Below are 6,820 nucleotides of genomic sequence, written 5' to 3' on the forward strand. Positions count from 1 at the left end.
AAAGTGAAGGAAATAGTCCAGGAAGCACAGAGTCCCAAACAAGATGAACCCAAAGAGGCCCACTCCAAGATAAATAATGAAAATGCCAAAATTTAAAGACAAAGAGAGAGTCTTAACAGCATGAGAAAAGTAGTTAGTTACCTATAAGGAAGCTCTCAGAAGACCATCAGCTGATTAATCAACAGAAACTTTGCAGGCAGAAGAAATTGACAAGGAATGTTTAAAAGGATGAAAAGCGAATACCTACAACTAAGATTATTCTATCCAGCAAAGTTATCATTTAGAGTTGAAGGACATATGAAAAGCTTCCCAGACAAGAAAAAGCTAAAGCAGTTCATCACCATCGGTACAACATGAAATGTAAATACGTTTTCTTAAAAAGAAGTAAAAAGATAAAATATGAACAATAATATAGCAATAAATATATATCTATCAAAAGTTGAATCTCAAAAACATACTAAATGAACAAACATAACAAAAATAGACTCAAGGATGCAGTTGTCAGATAGAAGAGGGGTTGGGAGTATGGGTGAAAAAGGTGAAGGGATTAGGAAGTACGAATTGAATGGGGGAAAATGGTAGGGGAAGGATGAAGGAACAACAACAAAGAAAGAAGTACAAACTGATAGTCACAGAATAGTTATGGGGATATAAAGGTAGCATAGGGAATATAGTCAGTAATATTTTAATATCTATGGTGTCAGGTGGGTGTGAGGTTTATTACAATGCTCACATAGTAAGTTATATAATGTCTAGTCACTGGGTTGTACACCTGAAACTAATATAATATTGCATGTCAAACATAATTGCAAATTAATAATTATAAAAAAGAAGTAATTCAGTGAAGTAACTGATGGAGAATATATTTTTCTCTTTTAGAGAACAGGCCAGGATGAATAACAAACTATTGATCAAAGCTGGCTTATTTACTTGGGATCTGAGTAAGCAGCCTCAGGCTATTTACAGAAAAAAATAGTCTTGAAAATTACATGTAGATGCCACTTTGTTTGATAAACTATACTCTACTTTTGCTCTGAGACTTTCAACACTAGAGCAGAACTATGTTCATAGATTTCAAAATATTTAATAGCCTTTTTAGATCACACTTAGGTTCACAGAGAAATGGTGCAGAAACTAGTTTCCATATACTCTCTCTTCTGCTGCACACAGTTTCCCTGTTATTAACTTCTTGCATTATTGCAGTACACCTGTTAGAATTACTGAACCGATGTTGATAGATTATTATGAACTAAAGTCCATAGTTTACATAAGAGTTTATGCTTTGTACATTTTGTGGTTTTGACAAATGCAAAATGTCATATATCCACTATTATAGCATTTTACAGAACAGTATGATTTTTGACAAATGCAAAATGTCATGTAGCCATCATTAATAGCATCTTACTGCATAGTTGTACTGTTGTAAAAATCACCTGTGCTCCCTCTATTCATCCTGCTCTCCCTCCTTCCCACTCTTCCTCTCTCCTGTCCTCTCTCCTCCTCGCCACTTCAGTCCCCTGCCCTGAACAGCTAGCAACCACAGATTTATTTTACTGTCTCTCTAGCTTTGCACAGTGGCAGTATCGTAGCCAATGAGGTTTATCCGAGGCGCGATTATTGCTATTTTACTGTCTCTCTAGTTTTGCCTTTTCCAGACTGCATATATTTGGAATCATCAGTATATTGCCTTTTCAGATTGGTTGATTTAACTTAGCTATATGAAGTCACAATATCTCCATGTTTATTTCTGGTTTGATAGCAAATTTCTTTTTATTGCTGAATAAAATTCTACTGTATGGCTTTACCACTGTTTTCATTTACCTATTTGAGTACATCTATGTGGCTTCCAAGTTTTGGAAATTATACATGGAGCTGCTATAAACATCTGTGTGCAGGTTGTTGTGTGAATATAAGTGTTCAGCTCAACTGAGGATATACTAATTAGTTTGGTTGTTGGATAACATGGTGAAAGTATGTTTAGTTATGTAAGAAACTGCCAAGCTGCTTCCAAAGTGCCTGTACAATTTTGCACTCCCATCAGCAGTGAATGAGAGTTCCTGTTGTTCCCCATCCTCACCAACATTTGGCAAGGTTTGGATTTTAGTCCTTTCACAGATATATAGAGGTATGTCATTCCTGTTGTAATTTGCAGTTTCATAATTACATGTGAGGATGAGCATTTTTTTACTTGATTATTTGCCATCTATATATCTTCTTTGGTAAGACATTTGTTCAGATCTTCTGCCATTTTTAACATTGGGCAAAGTTGTTTTCTTATAGTTGAGTTTTATGAGTTCTTTGTATATTTTGGGTACAAGTATTTATTAAATGTGTTTTGCAAAGATTTTTTTCTAATCTGTGGTTTTCCTTTTTATTCCCTTAATAGTGGGTTTTGCAGAGCAGAAGTTTAAAATATTTCAAAATTCAATTTATCATTTTTTTCTATCATTGATTCTGCTGTTTTGTATCAAAAATTGATCAGAAAAGTCAGGGTTACCTTACTGTTTCTCTTTACATTATGCTTGTCATCCATTTTCAGTTAATTTTTGTGAAAGTGTAAGGCCTATGTCTAGGTTATTATTATTTTTTGCATGTGGATGTTCAGTTGTTTCAGCATCATTTGTTGAACAGATAATTCTTTCTTTATTGAATTGCCATTGCTCCTTTGTCAAAGATCAGTTGATTGTTTCTGTATGGTCCGTATTTAACCTCTATATTTTGTTTCATTGATCTTTTAGCCTTATTTTTTTCCAGTACCACACTGTTTTGATCACTGCAACTTTATACTGAGTCTTGAAGTTGGGTAGTGTTAGTCCCTCAGCATTTTTGTTCTTCTGTCTTGTGCTGCCTATTCTGGGTCTTTTACCTTTCCATATAAACTTTAACATTAGTTTGTTAATATCCAGTTTGTTTAAAAAGACATGGCACACTTTAGAACCACACTCAGATATGGCAGAGAATTTGGAATTATCAGACTGGGAATTAAAACTAACTATGATTAGTATACTAAGAGCGCTAACACAAGAAAATGGACAATATACAAGATGCATACTCATAATGTAAGCAGAAAGATGGAAACTTAATAAGGAATAAAAAAGAAATATCAGAAATAAAAAACACCATAACAGAAATGAAGAATGTCTTTGATGGGCTCATCAGTAGACTGAATATTGCAGGGAAAGACTCATTAAGGTTGAACATATGTTAATAGAAACATTCCAAATTAAAAATCAAAGAGAATATCTGAAGTAATAATGGTTGAGAATTTTCTAAAATTAATGACAGATGCTAGAAGCTCATAGAACATTAAGCAGGATAAATACTAAAACATTTACACCTTAGCATACCATATTCAAACTGCAGGGAAAAGGGGGGAAATGGGGACAACTCTAATAGAATAATAATGAAAATGATTTTATTAAAAAATATCAAAAACAAAGAAAAGTCTTGAATGAAGATGGGGAAGTGGGGATACCTTACCTATAGAGTAGCAAAGATAAGAAATATATGTGTGTAAGTTCTTTGGCTACTCCATTTCCTATACTGTACTTTACATCCACATGGCTATTTTGTAACTGCCTATTTGTACCTTTTAACTCCTTCAGCTCTTCACCCATTCTTCCCCCCGTGCCCTGCCCCCATTTCCATCTGACAGCCTTCCAATAACTAACTTCTTTTCTCTTGCTTTTAAGAGTCTCTTTTTCTCTTTAACCTTTTTAAAATAATGATGTATCTTGGACTGGGCTTCTTCACATCCATCATAATTGGGACTTGGTGGTTCCTGGACTTGCATGTCTATTTTCTTCATCAAATTAGGGAAGTTTTCTTTCACTATCTTTTCAGGTAGATTTGCAATTTCTTGATCTTTATATTCACCTTCTGGCACCTCTATGAGGCAAATGTTGGACCTCTTAAAGTTGTCCCAAAGGCTGTTTCTACCATCCTAATATTTTTGGATTCGTTTTTCTTCTTGTTGTTCTGATTGGTTATTTTTTGTTTCCTTATATTCCAAATCATTGATTTGATTCTTGGATTCATCCACTCTACTGTTTTTTCCCTGTACATTGTTCTTTATTTCAGTTAGTGTATCCTTTGTTTTCGATTGGGTCTTTTTTATGTTGCTGAGGTCCTTACTAAAATTGAAAATTCTTATAACCATTGTTTTGAACTCTGCATCTGATAGATTGCTTATCTCCATTTAATTGAACTCTTTGTCTGGAGTTTTTATCTGCTCTTTCATTTGGGGCATATTTCTTTGTCTTGTCATTTTGGCAGCCTTCCTGTATTTGTTTCTATGTATTAGGTAGAGCTGTTTCGATTCTGTGTCTTGGTAGTGTGGCCTAATATAGTAGTTGTCCTATAGAGTCCAGTGACACAGCCTCCCCTATCACCCATGCTGGGTACTTGAAGTGCACCCTTTGTGTGGACTGAATACACCCTTCTCTTGTAGTTGAGCCTTGGCTGCTCTTGGCAGATCAATGGGAGGGATTTATCCAGGCCAGTCAGTTGCAAGGCCCTGCTGTGACCACTTACCACTAATCTCTGCCCTCCGTGGAGTGTTAGTTGTGTAGGGGCAGGTTGGTGGTTCTCCAAAGTGGTGTGTAGCTGTCCACTGGGTGTGCTGGCCTTGGGGTTTCCTAGGTGGTGTAGGCCAAGGTCAGCCCCCCACCTGTGTTTTTCTTAGGGTCGGGGCCTGCTTCCTGAGGTATAGTGCAATCTGAGGAGGCTGCTACTTGTGCCAGGCTTGGAGATTCCCAGGAGAAGTCAAACTGCGAATCACTGCTATGCATGGTATTCACTGAGGCCAGCTATTGCTTGTTTGATAGGATTTAGAAAGTTGTGAAGCATGAGCCAGGACCAGCCATTTATAGAGATGAGCATCTTGGGTGAGCCTGTAAATTGTGTGGCACAGGGGCTCTGGGGATCACTAAGGTGGGTCAAACGTTTTAGCCAGGTTGGTGGAGTCTCAGAAATGGCACCAGCTTGCTGGTTCTGTAAGGGGAAAATTTAGAGAAGGGACAATGGCCTCTGCTCACCTTGATGCCAGACACTTCAGTTCCTCCCTTTACGCCCCTGGTGCCTTTCAAGATTCTACACAAGTGCTGGTGCTCAGAGGGAGTGACTCTGAGTAGGTGAGTCCAAGTATGGGTTCTTTAAGGGGAACTGACTGGGGCTTCTGCAGTTTCTTCACCAACTTAATCCCCTTTGTTTTTTTTTGCAGTCAGAAGCTGTGGTGACTTAATCTTCTTGGCATTAGAATCCTGGAATGGGGTGTCAGGTGTGGGGCTGGGATTCTTCCTCCTGAGAATCCTTCCCAAATTTTATCTACCACATGAGAGTGAGAGACTAGCTCGTTCTGCATCTGTGTCCCTCCTACCAGTCTGGGTGGATGTGATTTCTTCAATTCCATAGTTGCCAGACTTCCATTCAACTTGATTTCTGATGGATCTGAGTGGTGGTTATTCTATATTTCAGATTTAATTTTGATGTGTTTGTGTGAAGAGGTGAGCTATCTTGACTGGAAGCTCAAGATGTTCTTATCCTCTTCCCTTGAGTAGAGGCAGGACACATGAATATGAGATATCATGCCTTTAGCTGTGTTAGCTTCTAGAGCAAAATGAACTTTGTAGATATAATTTAAAGTTCTTTTTTTCCAATTTTTTTATTTAATTATTTTTCAAGTACAGTTTTCTATTACTCCCATCCCATCCCATCACTATGCTCCCCTCTCCCTCCCATTTCCACCCTTCTCAGTTGTTGTCTATGTATCCTTTATATATGTTCCTCTAAATCCCTCCCCTATTTCCCCTGAAATTTCCTCCCCTCGTTCTTAATCATTTAATTTTGAGTGACTCAAAAGGCAAATTATTCTGGCTGTGCTTGATGCCATCAGGAAGCCCTTAAAAAACAAGAAGCTTCAGATTCTTCTGCTCGTCTCTAAAAACATGTAAGCCACCATGAGTTTCATAGCTGCCAAAAAATGATTTCTACCACGAGTAGGAAAGAGGATTCTGCACTTTAGAAGAGACTGCAACTCCAGCTGATACCTTGACGGCAGCTTTGTGAGACTGAGCAGAAGACCCAGTTAATCAGTGACTAGTCTCCTGACACATGGAATCTGTGAGATGTGTGTTGTTATAAGGTGCTAAGTTGTAACTTATCAAGCAGCAATAGAAAATTAATACAAGGACTTACTGTGTGGGGGTTTTAACAGTGCTCTAAGCAGTCTCTGTGTATATTTTTAATTTTTAAAAATATTTATTTATTTTTAGAGAGGGGGAAGGGAGAGAGAAAGAGAAGGAGAGAAACATTGATGTGGGAGAGAAACATCTATTGGTTGCCTCTCACACACCCTAGCCAGGGACCTGGCCCACAACCCAGGCATGTGCCTTGTCCAGGAATCAAACCAGTGACTTTTTGGTTTGTGGGATGATGCCCAACCCACTGAGTCATATCAGTCAGGGCTGTATCTATATAATTTTGCAGAATATGTGAACTGTACATAACTTAATAGCTTTTCTTTCTCTCTTCTCACCTAAACTTAATAACAGAACTGCTTATACTCATTATTACTAGAAGGATACCTCCATTTGTAACTCAACCCACTGCATGCCCACTGATTATGTTCCTTTAAAATCAGATATATTCTCCTAATTGTTAAATTCAATGTGCATTTTAAAATCTTTTTAAAAAATTCATCTTTTCTGCTATATGGGACACCTAAATCACATCTAGTGCTTAACATTTCCCTGAGTTTTAGAGTAATATTTAACTATCTGTTCGAGTTCTCCACTTAGGATGTCTAATAAGTCCTTTAAAC

At 37.4% G+C, this 6,820-nt stretch overlaps 1 pseudogene; it reads left to right on the forward strand.

Annotated features, from left to right (window-relative positions):
* Nucleotides 1-1,563: 1,563 nt before the first annotated feature.
* LOC118997096 (uncharacterized) lies at nucleotides 1,564-1,685 on the forward strand (annotated as a pseudogene).
* The last annotated feature ends 5,135 nt before the right edge of the window (nucleotides 1,686-6,820 follow it).

The sequence above is a fragment of the Sturnira hondurensis genome, unplaced genomic scaffold (genome assembly GCF_014824575.4).
Source record: "Sturnira hondurensis isolate 20B ecotype Veracruz unplaced genomic scaffold, ASM1482457v3 Scaffold0012467, whole genome shotgun sequence".
Taxonomy (NCBI): Eukaryota; Metazoa; Chordata; class Mammalia; order Chiroptera; family Phyllostomidae; genus Sturnira; species Sturnira hondurensis.